The sequence below is a fragment of the Sinocyclocheilus rhinocerous genome, unplaced genomic scaffold, assembly GCF_001515625.1.
Source record: "Sinocyclocheilus rhinocerous isolate Xijiao unplaced genomic scaffold, SAMN03320098_v1.1 scaffold2033, whole genome shotgun sequence".
Lineage (NCBI taxonomy): Eukaryota > Metazoa > Chordata > Actinopteri > Cypriniformes > Cyprinidae > Sinocyclocheilus > Sinocyclocheilus rhinocerous.
In genome coordinates, this window is record NW_015635542.1 from 21,296 (window position 1) to 37,249 (window position 15,954).

The 15,954-nt window shown below is 37.2% G+C and overlaps 1 long non-coding RNA gene across 1 annotated transcript in view; it reads right to left on the reverse strand.

Moving 5' to 3' along the window:
- LOC107747313 (uncharacterized) overlaps positions 1-9,308 on the reverse strand; it is a 15,467-nt gene extending 6,159 nt beyond the window's left edge. The window contains exons 1-2 of the long non-coding RNA XR_001640790.1: positions 9,297-9,308; positions 1,836-1,839 (exon numbers count right to left, since the gene is read on the reverse strand). This is a non-coding gene — a long non-coding RNA (uncharacterized LOC107747313). The remainder of the gene's footprint in view (positions 1-1,835; positions 1,840-9,296) is intronic.
- Between the last annotated feature and the right edge of the window lie 6,646 nt (positions 9,309-15,954).

Sequence of the window (15,954 nt, forward strand, 5' to 3'; positions counted from 1 at the left end):
GGAAACACAAATTGAGGACCAATCTGCACCTTATTGATGACCCGTGGCGTTAATATACTGCATCTGTGCCAGCGCGTGATGTAATAAAACTGCAGCTCGTTAATAAACTTAAAAAAAAAAATCTATTTTATACAATCTGCCTTCATTTAGCAAATGTACTGGCGCATAAACAATTTTCAAGTTCAACACTTTTTGTTCCGTTCAGTTGTGGATGCTGCTGATTCACTGAGACCGCCGCGGCTCAGCAAAGAGACATGCGTGTGTGTGTGTGTGTGTGTGTTTTCCTTTGAAAAAGTTTCCCCAGAAATACCTCGCTATTTAATGCATTTTTCCTTACAAATTCTATTATCAGCATAACAATTTGAGTAAATGTGTAAAAGGTATGGGATGAATTTGCCATCCTTCTAGAACAATGTGCATTTATGTTAAAATTGTAACATAAATGATCAAGTTTAGTTATTCTTATTTCTTTATGCAAAACGCTAAAACTGGCACCGTTTTGGAGAGAAATGGGCTCTCATTTGAACCCATATCATGGTGTGTGATGCTGAACTATAGACTACTGCAATAAATATTATAATTAAACTTTATTTGGAGTACTACTTGTGCACGATGCACATTTCTTAACGTTAAGCCCAAAATGTGTTTTAATGTCCCTATTGATGGGGACCTTGTATGATCTTTGATTTATACTGGTGTTTAAATGCAAGATATTTTGAAGTGTACCTAAAGTATACTTGCAATAGTTCCACTTTAGCACAATCAAATATACTTCATTATATCTTTATTTGGACTTCAGCAGTACTTCCGCACAATTAAATTGCGTTAAGTACAAAATTAGTTGTTCCATTTAGCAGACTTTATGTAAACCAGTTTAGTATACCAAAAGTACAATTATAGGGTATTTTTAGTAAGTACATACATTTGTAAATATATACTTAGCATGAAATAAATATATTTCAAATACATTTAAGTATATTTATTTTTCACAGCCTTGGTGAGCATACGAGATTTTTAAAAACATTAAAACATCTCAGCTATATATAATCTTACCTATACACACACACACGTATACTGTCATGCACATTATAAGGCTATACTAAAGGGCTAAGCTTTTGTTGCCTTTTTTTTTTGTATCAAAGGCCAATGTGGTTTGCTGGCAGTAAATCGAGCTCCGTAAAAACACACACAGCAGTCATGATTTCCAGCACTGACTGACTCAGCATGAATAAAGAGCTTCATGAAAATGTGTCCATAATTACCCTAGCTCTCTCCAGGTGTCCTTATCCATTCATCTGTTTTTTTTCTTTTTCTTTTTTAAATTCTTCCTGTGGTGTAGAAACAACTTTACTTCCATTTTAATGCAAAAGCTCTGAATGCATAACATGGGGTCCAAAAGTCTGAGACCACTAGTGAAAAGGCCTCATATTTTGTTTTTTTTCTTGATTTTTAATACATTTTCCCTTACAAATTATATTCTCAGCACAACAATTTAAGTAAAAGCAGAACTGAAATATTAACATGAGTTATGCCGAGTTCACACTGCACGATTTTAGCCCGATTTTTCACTCGCCGACAGGTTTTGCGAAATCGCCGACAAATGCCCGACATCGGAGGCAAATCGGTGCTCGTTCGTATATCGGAGGCAAAATGAGGTTATGGGCATCCAATAAACTTTGCAACAAGGTTAGAGTCACATAGCAGGACAACATTCTTATCATCACAGTATGTGTGTGTAGGATTGACCTTTACTATACTGTATAACAGTTAGTTCCGGTCCTCTAATTTGATTGGTTGTGTTAACAGTGTTTTAAGGGGACTGACATCACTGGGACTTTTCTCTGTTTGTATCAATCTACCTGTCTGGATTTGTTCCAGACATACTGTCTGTCTGCCATTTTACTTCATGCTAGATAGTTACACCAGTAGGTGGTGCTAAGTGACTGTCTTTATGAGTGAGTCACTGAATCATTTACTCACATGATTTGTTCAAAAACACTGATTCATTCAGGAACAAAACACCACTGCTATGTTACTCAGAGATGAATAGCAGCTAATTCTGTTTTTGTTTTTCGTTTGGAATATATATTTAATTGGCAGAGGAAAAAAAGAGACAAAATAACCTGCTGTATCATGACTAAAATGTAAGTGAATAAACATAATTTTTTGTCTGTTTAACTGTTTAAAATTACCTGTGGCACTTGGCCTGTGGCCTATTGCTTACGGCCGAATCACAGTCTTGAGATATTTAAAACAAAAGCAGTCTTGCTTGTGCGGTATTTCTTAAATTTAGTAGGCTATATGTATACGTTTTTGTGCTTGTCACTGGCACATATTCTTACTAGAGGCTCCTTTTTAAGGGTTGTACATTGCTAATGATGACTAAATAGCAGTTTTTTTAATAGATGTACACTGCCAGATCATCCAGACATTGTAACTGCTAATTAAAACACCAAAACTATTATTATTATGGAAATTATCTGTTGTTTTGGCTTGTATTTGAAGTTTTTTACTATAAAACTGTTGAAATACTGTAGCACTTAATGCATTTGGTTATAAATGCACAACTGTTGCTTTCATTCCTGGTAGCCCTGGATATGTACATAAATTATGCATACATGGTTTGCAAATTGCTGGGTTGAGAAACAACGGGCTAAACTACTGAAGCTCTGCTCTGTGTCAGCTATTTTAGGCAGGGGATCCATATGGAGAAGATGCTGTTATCTCCATTCATAGTGATCCATGTGAACTGTCACTCAGTTTTTTCATATGCACCATGTGACTGCATTTTCATGTTTTATGGCACATCTGATTAAACTGACTCAACTGTGAATCCTAAAAAGTGTGGAGCTCATAAACTGTGTACACTTATACTGGAGTGTTTGTAGATGATAATGAGAGTTTGGTTCTCCATGGGAGATGTTTGTAAATACGTGTGTTAAGATGAGAAGTCTAAAGGGAGTGTGTATAAAAACGTTTTTTCCCTCTGTAGTATTTAATAAAAACCACACAGTAATGTATTTCTTATGTACCGGTTAATAGTTAATTCATCATTAGCCCTACATTATTAATGCATTATGCAATGTTATGCAGTATCCATAGGCACAGATTTGAGAGTGGATGACATAAACATATTGGGCCAAAGAGGATGATTTCAGCTTTAGCTGTATGTAAAGTGGTTCTTGCCTGTTAAATGCTTTGTATGCCAAGACAGTGGTTTTGAACTTGATCCAAGCAGGGATGGAAGCCAGTGTAGGGTGTGGAGCTCAGGTGCTGCGTGTATCTATGAATGTTGAATATTGGCCAGTTAGCAGGTGCCCGGATCAGCTGCAGAAGCTTGATTGCATATGCTGAGAGTCCAGGAGTGAGTAGCAGCAAAATCCCTTTAAAGCAGGTCAGCTCATTCGCTAGCCATCTTGCTAATACTACTTGAAAAGAGAAAGAATGAATAAAGCAATAAATCTGTAATCTTAAAATTTGCTGTAGCTACCCTAGTCAAAAATATATATACTAAAATACGAATACGTAATACTAAAATACGAATACGTACTAAAATACGTAAACTACGAATACTTTTACATATTTATGTGCTTAATAAAAATACCCTGCAATTGAACTTTTGGTATACTAAACTGGCATTCTTAAGTCTGCTAAATTGAAACAACTAATTTTGTGCTTAATGCACTTTAATTGTGTGGAAGTAGGGTTGAGGTCCAACTAAAGATATACTTAAAGGCACAATATGTAAGTTTTCGCCGCTAGAAGTTGCATGTTCAAAACAATAACGAAGACGTAGCTTGATGACGCTGTGAAGACGGGTGGAACGATGGGAGACGTCGTTTTCACTATTAAGAGATGTATGGAATTCACGAATCGTGTTCACAGATGAGGTAATGAATTACCTGTACCTTCCGTAGTTATTCAAACAGCGAATAAATTATACAGAGAAAGCGAGCAAAGAACATTTACATTGTCAAAGAACTTTATGACTGATTTCAGTCTAGCGCGAGATTAAGCACTTTCAAAAAACTCCCCTTATAATCAGTAAAGCTGTCTATACACTGATGAATGAATCGCTTACTTACATCATACATACATCTGCACTTGTTTATGATGAGAGAATTCGTGAGCTGAATTCAGTCAGCCTGTCAGCACGCGCGCACACTCAACAACGTTTCAGCGATGACTCATCTGAACGCCTCTGATTGGCCATTGCACTCATAAGCTCAACAGACTCGTGTGTGAATTATTATAATGCGGAACACTGTACGAGTCATGATTCAACATTGAGCATATAAATTTAATGCTGCAGTCAACACTTTTCATTTACTTTAACTGTGCAGCGGCATTTTTGTCCATACTTGTAGCTTCTACAAGTGAAAACCAAGGATAGGTCGAATATTACGTCATTGATAGGCGACCATGACCATGGAGGAAGAGGGACGAGCCAATTTTTAAAACGGGAATTTCTCTGGATTTACAAATTCTTAGTAATTTTTGGAATAACGTAAGTACACAACTGCTTGAAATATATACACACATAACACTGTGCAAGTGGTTTTTGGATATTTTATTGCAAAAATCTCGTGAGCTGAATTCAGTCAGCCTGTCAGCACGCGCGCACACTCAACAACGTTTCAGCGATGACTCATCTGAACGCCTCTGATTGGCCATTGCACTCATAAGCTCAACAGACTCGTGTGTGAATTATTATAATGCGGAACACTGTACGAGTCATGATTCAACATTGAGCATATAAATTTAATGCTGCAGTCAACACTTTTCATTTACTTTAACTGTGCAGCGGCATTTTTGTCCATACTTGTAGCTTCTACAAGTGAAAACCAAGGATAGGTCGAATATTACGTCATTGATAGGCGACCATGACCATGGAGGAAGAGGGACGAGCCAATTTTTAAAACGGGAATTTCTCTGGATTTACAAATTCTTAGTAATTTTTGGAATAACGTAAGTACACAACTGCTTGAAATATATACACACATAACACTGTGCAAGTGGTTTTTGGATATTTTATTGCAAAAATCTTACATATTGTGTCTTTAAGTATATTTGATTGTGCAAAAGTGGAACTATTGCAACTGGTACACTTTAAATATCTTGCATTTAAAGATTGATATTATACAGGGATCATATAATCCTTATTAGTAATAATATTAAAACACATGTTAGGCATAATATTAAGAAATGTGCATTGTGCAATAAAGAAATGTTCCAAAATAAAGTTTAATAATAATTTTAAATCAGTACGTCTTAAGTGATATGTCAATAAATATATTAATGGTTTTAAAGTAAAAAAGTGAAAGTGACGTGACATGTGGCCAAGTATGGTGACCCATACTAGGAATTAGTGCTCTGCATTTATCCCATCCAAAGTGCACACACACAGCAGTGAACACACACACACACCGTGAACACACACCCGGAGCAGTGGGCAGCCATTTATGCTGTGGCGCCCGGGGAGCAGTTGGGGGTTCGGTGCCTTGCTCAAGGACACCTCAGTCGTGGTATTGAAGGTGGAAGAGAGCGCTGTGGGGTTCGGTGCCTTGCTCAAGGGCACCTCAGTCGTGGTATCGAAGGTGGAAGAGAGCGCTGTACATTCACTCCCCCCACCTACAATCCCTGCCGGTAAGAGACTCGAACCCACAACCTTTGGGTTATGAGTCCGACTCTCTAACCATTAGGCCATGACGAAATTGTTATTTTAAATTGCAATACTATTTCTCAATGATACTGTTTTTACTAATTTTTTTGATCAAATAAATGAAGCCTTGGTGAGCACAAGGGACTTCTTATGAAAACATTTAAAATAACAATGGTATTTACTATTAAATCCATTTGATATTTTTAGGTATTTTGCTTGAAGTGAAAACTAACCTGTGCAACCTGTCAAACCTGTGTAGACATTGTAAAATGCAACCAATTTTTCAGCTTCACTAAGTCAACATCCTGCAATTTACAAACACACGAGCACCCCACACATCGTCTCCATTCGAGGAATTGTGTTGATTTAACTCAGAACCTCAATAAACCGAATCCCATGTGTTTTTGAGGGCCTAAAGCTTTGCAAACTCCATTAAGACTAAGCAAACCTATAAGAAAAATATCATCCTCTGTAACACACACTTCAGTCAATAGCTCTGGGTCCACTGAGACCAGGAACTAATTTAGCCTCAAAGTGACTCAGGCGTCTACATCAATAGTCATTTTCTTAATAAATAATGAAATGATTGTGGATATAGAGACTGTTTTTGAAGACCTATAATCTCAAACACCTGGACTCTTTCTCTTGGTCTTTCTGACGTACAAAAGCACCTTTGCTGATTTGGGAAATGAAGCCTGTCCCATCAGATGCTGTTGGTTTAATCTGTGTTGATGGGATACCATTGGTCCCTGTGGTGAATTTCTTTATTAACTAACTTCTTTGGTTTCCTGCCTCCAACTAGCCTCTTATATTTCCTCTTTATTTCTTTCTCCTGCCAACTAGGCCAGTCATTTATATCCATCTTTTCCTTTTAGTTAATGAGGATGATGTGACACGAGGGCAGATATTTTGTTTCAACTGTTATAGCCCATACAGACATTTTCAAAATATGTTATCTTATGTGACCCACAGAAGAAAGTCATATAGGTTTGGAACAGCATGACTTTTGAGTGAACTATCGCTTTAACATTATATGTGTTTACAAGTGACCCCTGTGCATCATTGGTGCATATTTTCCACAGCGTGCCGCTTATTTACTGAAATGAGACATAAATGACTGAATGAGAGTAGCATAATGATACAATCAAAACCTGACAGCAATCAATCACGGAGTCAAGCACCCATGCCGGCATTACACACTCACAAGCACACTAAGATGGATGAACAGGCACACTCACCTTTCCCCTTTGTTATCACTCACTTTCCATTTGTAGCTACTGCTGCTGTGCTCTTCATGTGGCAGATTCGCTTCACTCTTCAGTTCTTCCTCTACCAGCTGTGAAAAGCCTACGCTGTTCCAGCATTTTAGCTCATGTCCTTCAGGACCTCAGAAACTGACACTCGTAACAGAATGGATGAAATAGTAATAAGTCTACTATTTAGTCATTTAGCTGATGATTGTAACCATAGCAACACTTATAACCAGTGGCATCTCCAGGCTTTTTTTTTTTTTCCTGGTAGGGTACAGACAATTAGCTGACTAACTAACCCTGTATGAGTTATTCACAAATGACACTAGTTATTTCATAGTAATCAAAAACTGAATGTAGATTAAGCAATGGAAATATCCACATTGGCCTACGGTGGTTTATATTATCTCATAACTGATGAACAAAACCAAAATCAACTGAACAATGGCAAAAGACAAATTATTAAAAACACTTTAAAAGCAATAACTTGAAATGCATTTGGATGAAATCAGAGTGAAATGTTCACTTGAAATAAAGAGAAATTGAAGTTGATTGTTCATTTGTGCAAACTTGGCAGTGATTTTCCTATTGAGATCTGGCAGCTCATGCATGAATTCATTTTCATTTGAAATCATAGCGAGGGCATTGAGCCTCTCTTTACCCATGGTATTTCATTTGAAAAATTTTATGAAGAGCTTTGACCATGTTTACATGCACAATACTATTACAATATGAAGCTGAATTTGGTCATATTTTATCAGTGTCAAACACACATTTTATGAGTTTTGCTTTTACAAATATTAAAATAAATTTACTTAAATCAATATATAACAGTCTCATATCTAAAAATGATTACTGGCCTAGATTTTCCAATTCCACCTTCATTCTCATCTGCTATTGGTAAGGACATGAATGAGAATAAAAGTGAAAAAAGTACTCAAATGTACCATAATAAATGGAGGAAATGTCTCGTGAGCACCATATTATCAAGCACATTAAAAAACAATTCTGAAGGATCATGTGACACTGAAGACTGGAGAAATGGCTGCTGAAAATAAAGCTATGCCATCACAGGAATAAATTACATTTGAAAATATATTCAAATTGAAATCAGTTATTTTAAATTGTAATAACATTTCAAAATATTCAAAATCTTTTTAATGGTAGAACACAATGTATATAAACATTAACTGTATTAAACAGTTTGTTTAAGCAGCATTTGCTGTAGAAACGTCACTACTTATTACATGTTCAGTCTTTCTGAATTTATCTGGTTTTAAGCGTCCTGCTCATGGCCTCTTGATGGGTTTGAACCTACAACCTTTCAATTACCAGCGCAGTTTAATAGGCTACCACAGCCCAATAATAATACTAATAATTGTGTGAGCTATTAGCAAAAGTATGCTGTTCAAATGCATGTAATTCTACATTTGTTCTGTGTGTCACGCATCTGCTTATTAATAGGTCTGCATATTTTCACAGCCAAGAGTCACACAGAGAATGTTCAGCTAGTGACAAGGAAAGCACATCAGTGGGGTGATGAAATGAAAGGAGGAGAGAGGATTGGAATAAGTCGTGATGGACACATTCCTCTCGTTAAAGGAAAAAGAAAGTAAGTGCAGGCAAGACAGAGAGATGGGATTGTGACAGGGGAGATGAAGGGGGGATGTCACCCCAGGAACATCACACCCAGCTGTGACAGCTGGAGACGGATGCTCAAATAGCAGTCATGTTACACGCGCACACACAAATGTATATACACTATATACACTTCTCTTTTCCTCTAAAACGTGCCAGGAAGGTGAAGTTTCAGACATCTTTATGTGAGCTGTTTTACTCTGACAGTGGTACCTGCTGCAGAAGATGATCACATGACAGCATTTGATGCCACATGCAGTTAAATCTTAACTGATTTCAGTTACTGTAATTCATTTTTGTGGAACAGTATTTATTATTAGTGTTTTAGTCATAGTTTTTGACAAATATATATTTTAATTTAATCAATATTTTGTCATGCTAATCATTCATTTTAGCCAATTTTACTTTAAAATGGCATCTGCTTTATGTTTTGTACTGTTTTGATGTCAGAGTACAAATTATAGACTAAGTAACAAATTCAATTTTGACTAATTTTGAAATTGTGCTTTTGTCTCAGTTATTATGAAGTGAGTCATTTAGCAAAATACACTTTTATTCAAAGTGACTTACAGTTAACTTATTACTAGGACAGTCCCCCTGAAAGCAACCCGAGGTTAAGTGCTTTGCTCAAGGGCTCAATAGTAATCGCTCATGGACAGGTGCGTAAATTTCATCTAACAGTTGGGGGGGGGACAATAAACATACAATTTCTCAAGAGCAATTTTTGAAGAGGACACAAATAATACAGCTAAAATTGTACTTGTAAGGATAAGTATACATAGAGGAAAGCCTTACTACTATTTGTTTAGCAGGGAGCCCGTGCCAAATTAGACAACTTAAAGCTGTTGTGCTCGCGCCACGACAGCGGTCAAGTCCGTTGTAGACGTTACTATCTGTCAAGAAGGTAACATTATTATTGCTAACATAACGGACTCATCGAAAAATACATTGGAATCATGTGTATTAAAGAGAAAATAATCACTTCATCCAATGTTTAAGTGAATAAAATAGCCTTGACAGCCTTACTTACTGGAGTTCCACAACTATTGACTTTGTTCTCGCTCACCGGACTTATGTGTAGGTGATGCAGGGTTGCCAGGTTTTTGCAAAAAAAACCCCGCCCAATTGTTACTCAAAACTAACCCAACACTAGCCCAATTGCATTTCGAGGGGGGTTTCCCAGTAAAATTTGCATTCCAGGGGCTAAATATCACGTTATTGGGGGCACCACTGGTTGGCCAAAACTGAGGTGATGTAAAAGAGGAAAGCAGGCATTTGGACCAAAGTACTGTGAGGCAAGGGAGGGGGAAACTCAAAATGTTTCTAAATTTAAAACTCATTTTTGCCCCATTTGCGTTTGTGTTGTTTTATTACTTACAAAGTTATTTAAAGTATAAAACATTGTTATTTACAATACACAGCGTGGTTTTTAATCATAGAGGCCCGTCTCCAATCCCTCAGCTAAATTGATATAGACATCTAAACTTCTCAAAGCCAGATGACTATTTTCATTTAATTCATCTGAATTAAATGCAGCCAAACAACCAGACAAGTGAAACACGGTCTGGACGTTAAGCGGAATATTATAATAATATATCCAATTTAAAAGAATCGTGAATAATACCTTGCAAACACATTAATGCGATTACATGTGGTCGGAGGAAAGAGAGAGAAAGGGAACCTCCCGTCTGCTCACAGTTTCCCCCCGGCATTATTTTGTTGCAGACCTGTTATGCACGCGTTGCCGAGATCTGAGCCACTTGATTCTATATTGCATAATACTTTCTTTCCTCAAGAATAAATGCCAGTGGGAGCAGAGCTAAACATTCCAGAGTGCACATTTGTACACGTTGGGACATTTTATGAATTAGCACAGTCAGCCCCCTCAAGAGCTGACAGTGTGTACTCCGCTCCCAAACAAACCACATGAATCATGTGTATACCCAGCCATGATGTAGTGAGGGCAGGGAGAAACAATTGATCTATAATGCAGTCTGCTCATTTGCAAGTGTTTTGAGGTGTCAATCACCGCTGTGCCTCAGCAACAGTGAGACCGGATCCTCAAGGACCACAAACATGGACACACTCAAACTCAAAGTGTGCCCAGCGGGAGCGGAGCGTTCACAGGGGGAGCACAATGCACAGAGTCGGCCCCCTCGAGAGCTGACTGTGTGTGCTTCGCTCCCAAACAAACAACACAACGATCATATGTATTTGCAGCCGTATTATTTAGCATGGGAAGGGAAGAACACACAATCTAAAACGCTGCCTGTTTTTCTTGCACACCATTGTTGTGACTGGACTATGCACTGGCACAAACAAACAACAGATATTTCAGACTGACACACACAGAGCGCTTGCTGAAGACACAGAAGCTAACGCTGTTTGTTTCGGATTTGCTTTTAAGCTTCCTGGTCTCTACATCACCCTGCCCATGACGTCTTGCCATTCCATTGGACTGATTTCACACATTTTTCAGGACACGGTCACCAGGGGCGTAAATTTCCTCTAACAGTTGGGGGGGACAATAAACATAAAATATCTCAAGAGCAATTTTTGAAGGGGACACAAATAATACAGCTTAAATTGTACTTGTAAGGACAAGTATACACAGCCTTACTAGTGCAGCAGGGAGACCGTGCCAAATTAGACAACTTCAAGCTGTTGTGGTTGCGCCGCGACAGCGCTCGTGTCCGTTGTAGACATTACCATCTGTCAAGCAGGTAACATTATTATTGCTAAAATAGCAGACTCATTGAAAAATACATTGGCATCATCTGTATTAAAGAAAAAATAATCACTTCATCCGATATTTAAGTGAATAAAATAGCCTTGACAGCCTTACTTACTGGAGTTCCACAACTATTGACTTTGTTCTCGCTCACCGGACTTATGTGTAGGTGATGCAGGGTTGCCAGGTTTTTGCAAAAAAAACCCCGCCCAATTGCTACTCAAAACTAACCCAACACTAGCCCAATTGCATTTCGAGGGGGGTTTCCCAGTAAAAATAGCATTCCGGGGGTAAAATACACGTTTTTCGGTGGGGTTCCTCCGGTAAAATTTGCATTCCAGGGGCTAAATATCACGTTATTGGGGGCACCACTGGTTGGCCAAAACTGAGGTGATGTAAAAGAGGAAAGCAGGCATTTGGACCAAAGTACTGTGAGGCAAGGGAGGGGGAAACTCAAAATGTTTCTAAATTTAAAACTCATTTTTGCCCCATTTGCGTTTGTGTTGTTTTATTACTTACAAAGTTATTTAAAGTATAAAACATTGTTATTTACAATACACAGCGTGGTTTTTAATCATAATTTTAGGGGGGCAACCCCCCCTTATCAGTCCTTACACAACACAACACCATGCATGTTGTTTTGTCATTCACTGAAACAAACATATACCATAAACATCTTAGGAGAACATTTTCAAAATGAATGTCTTAGTGCAGGGCTGTTGTTGAAATGGTTCTGGTCCGCTGAGGCATAAAAGGGTTAAAGATGGTCTAGACTGCTCACTGAAGTGGTAATGACAGCTTTGGTTCTCTGCGCTAGCATCTGAGCTGCCAGTGGGTGGCAATGCTCTAAATAGCAGAAAACACATGCGATCGCTGACGCTGAGAATAAACAACATACAGTGAGCACGATTAGGTTTAAGTTTAAGTTGGAAAGTTACTATGTTTGTCCGCACATACAGATACGCTCACACACGCATACATAAAGGAACTAATGACATTTAGTCTCTTTTAGTCGTCTTCTTCCCAATTTCGCTGTCAATCCAGTTAGTTTTTTTGTTCCTTAATGACATCATCCTCCACGAAGCGACAAACAACAGCACAAACACCTAAAGCGGGTTGCACCTCATCTGTATTCTCTGTTCTCGCCCCAAGTGTCCTGCAGGAATACAGTACAACACAGCCAGGCTGGCACTAAGATGTCAGTCTTGCATAGCCAGACATTTAACTAAACAGCAAAAGGTCTGACCATACTGCAGCTTATTCTAGCCAATAACCCTCCTTAGAGAGGAAGAAACCAGCTGACTGACATGCACTCTATAGTGACCAACAACAGTTTACGTGGTGTTTAGGGGTGAGTTTATTTGAATTAGATTATAGAACTGTGTAATTCCTGTCCAAAGGTAATAAGTACTATTACTATATGATTATTTCTCAGTCAATATGTATTGTACGTTGCTGTTCAAAAGTTTAGGGTCCGTAACATTTTTTTAAATGGCATCTCTTATGCTCACCAAGGCTGCATTTATTTGATAAAAAACACAGTAAAAACAGTAATACTGTTACTGTCACGGGATCCTTCAGAAATCATTGTGATATGCTGATTGTTCAAGGAACATTTCTTCTTATTATAAAATGTTAAAAAGAGTTTTGCTGCCTAATATTTGCGTGGAAACTGTAAAATATATTTTTTCAGTTTCTTTAGTTGATATTAGGTTTAAAAGATCAGTATTCATTTGAAATAGATATTTTAGAAATTTCTTTTTTTAGCAACTTTGTTTCCAGGTGGACTGATAAAAAACTGTTACTTTCTACCTCTTGAGACTGATTAACGCCAGCCAAGCAATACCTGCTGTAAATATTTGAAATGACGAAAAACATGCAGCAGATTTATTGTGGCTGTACAATGGCCTTAATCAAACTATTAATTATGAAACACCTGGAAAGACAAGTGCATAGGGAGTAAAAGAAAAGACCAGGAGTGGATTAAAATGCATTTAAAGTGGGCTTTTAGAAGCATAATTATGCATTTATCATGTGAATTCTCATTGAATGAATATAACTAAACTCCTTCATGAATATTCAGCATCAGTTTTGAGCTTTCTTCTCAGGGTTCTCAAGATTGGTGCAAATGCGTCATACGCTTGCAAATGTGACTGTTTTACAGATCTTTAGATTCACCAGTGCTTAACTAATCTTGCTGTTTTCTTCTCTCTGGAAAGTGAGAGAAAAGTGAGTTTAAGAAGGAAAGGAGAGAGAGAGAGGTTGTACACATACACACACACAAATAATTTTCGATGTGCTCACCATGATTGACTTCATTTACCTCTGCCACAGAGACAGCCAGCAGGTAAATTTGGAGTGGAGGAAACCGACACTCAATCTAAAATAATAATAAAATTAATAAATCTGTCTCTTCCTCACTCCCTCTACACGGAGGTATTGCTTGTTATGCTAATGTAGGTTCCCTCATGCACAGGCGTCGGGTCTGCAAGACATAAAAGAAGCTGCCATGGTAATAAAATCGCTTTAATTTTCCTCTGACATTTCCCTTCCTCTCATCATCCCAATGGCAAAATCACAGATACACATGCAGAGCAAGGCAGCAATCAGACGAGAGCCTTGATACCCGCAACCTACAAAACTGGAGTCATACTACAATAAAACTGGATTCAGTGTGAACATGAAAAGGTCATGATAGTGAAACAACGAGATGCTGAATAATGATTGTCTCTACTAAATCTAATTCTTAAAACACCTTTTGATGTGTATCCTTTAGTTTATATGGGCACAGATGTGCATGAGTGTGAGGTTTTTTCATTTTTGAATGATACATCTATTCCTTTATGAATACAGTATCACAACAAACTTCCTGGTCTGTCAAGGAGAAAGCATGCATATCTCAAGAGAACAAAGAACACTGTTGTCTTTTCATGTGTTTTTGACATGCGGCTCGTACAGTTAACACACCCCTTCTCTTCTGTATCGCTGTCATCCCACACAAACTTCACTCACTACTTCACTGTAGAACCATTCTCTCTCGTTTCAGTTAATAAAGTAGATAGTAGATAGTAATTTTTTTGGAAATATTTTTAAATATTCATCAATAAATAAACATTAATTTCTAAATATAGTTGAATATACACACAATTTGGCATTACAAGTCTTGTGCTCAAGGTCACAAAAGGTACTTAGAAAGAGAATTTAATGCAAATATTAATGCACTTTCAATTACCAACTGTTCACTGCAGAAAACAACAACAACAATATGGTAACAGCATTGACATTTAAAACCATCCTTTATATTGAAACATAAGATAAAGTAATAAAAAGGAGACTCTGATTTGTCAATTCATTCATCACAAGTCTTTGTAAATATACAGTGTTGGGAAGGATATTTTAGAAAAGTAATAGGTTACAGATTACAAGTTACCCTATTTAAAATGTAAAAAGTAGTGTAACTATTTCAATTATTATTAAAGTAATGTAACTGATTACATTTGATTATTTTTAAATTATTTTATAAATTTCTAATGTTTTCAACTGTTAATCATTTTCAAACATGTAAACCAGGCAGGGTTAACCTTACAGTAGCAAGTGACTGTAGAAAGTAACTGATTATTGTCAGACTTTCGAAATACTTCACTTAATTTAAGATTAAAATATTTTTAATTTTAAATCACAGCCACCACAAAATCAGACTTATTTAGGATCATTCTGAGGTTAAATACAGATTTAAAATCATGACAAGATAATTTAATAGCTATGATGCTGTTGTTGAAATCAAATCTTTGCATAGCTATGACAGGAAACACTGGAATCCAACAATGCCTTAGGAAAAAAACAGTTAATCTTTAAAAAATAAAACATATACATAAACCCAAATGGGGGGAAAAAACAGTTATAGAATAAGCATTTGCCCTAAACTCCTGAAACATTGGTGTCTAATATTTTAGAGCAGTCAGTGCAAAATTTTACATTTTCTAATATAGGAATGATGGTCTAGGTTGCCAATGTTTGTGTCACTTTCTTTTGCACTTTTGAGCAGAAATGGCCATAAGGTTACATTTTATTGCTCATCTCTCGTGCTGGTGTCTTCACTGCGGAGTTGCCATTATTGCAGCAAAAACAGGACCAGCGCATTCAGCAGTGAACTCACACGCAATCCCATGTGCTGCTCTCTATCATTCCCACTCGCACATCCATGCAGCCATCTTTTCTCATCCACTTTAACTCCCTCAAAACACACACACACACACACACACACACACACACACACACAGTAAACCAGGCAGGGTTAACCTTACAGTAGCAAGTGACTGTAGAAAGTAACTGATTATTGTCAGACTTTCGAAATACTTCACTTAATTTAAGATTAAAATATTTTTAATTTTAAATCACAGCCACCACAAAATCAGACTTATTTAGGATCATTCTGAGGTTAAATACAGATTTAAAATCATGACAAGATAATTTAATAGCTATGATGCTGTTGTTGAAATCAAATCTTTGCATAGCTATGACAGGAAACACTGGAATCCAACAATGCCTTAGGAAAAAAACAGTTAATCTTTAAAAAATAAAACATATACATAAACCCAAATGGAGGCAGTTATCGAATATAAGCATGTGTCCTATTCTGTGTTCTAAACTCCTGAAACATTGGTGTCTCATAT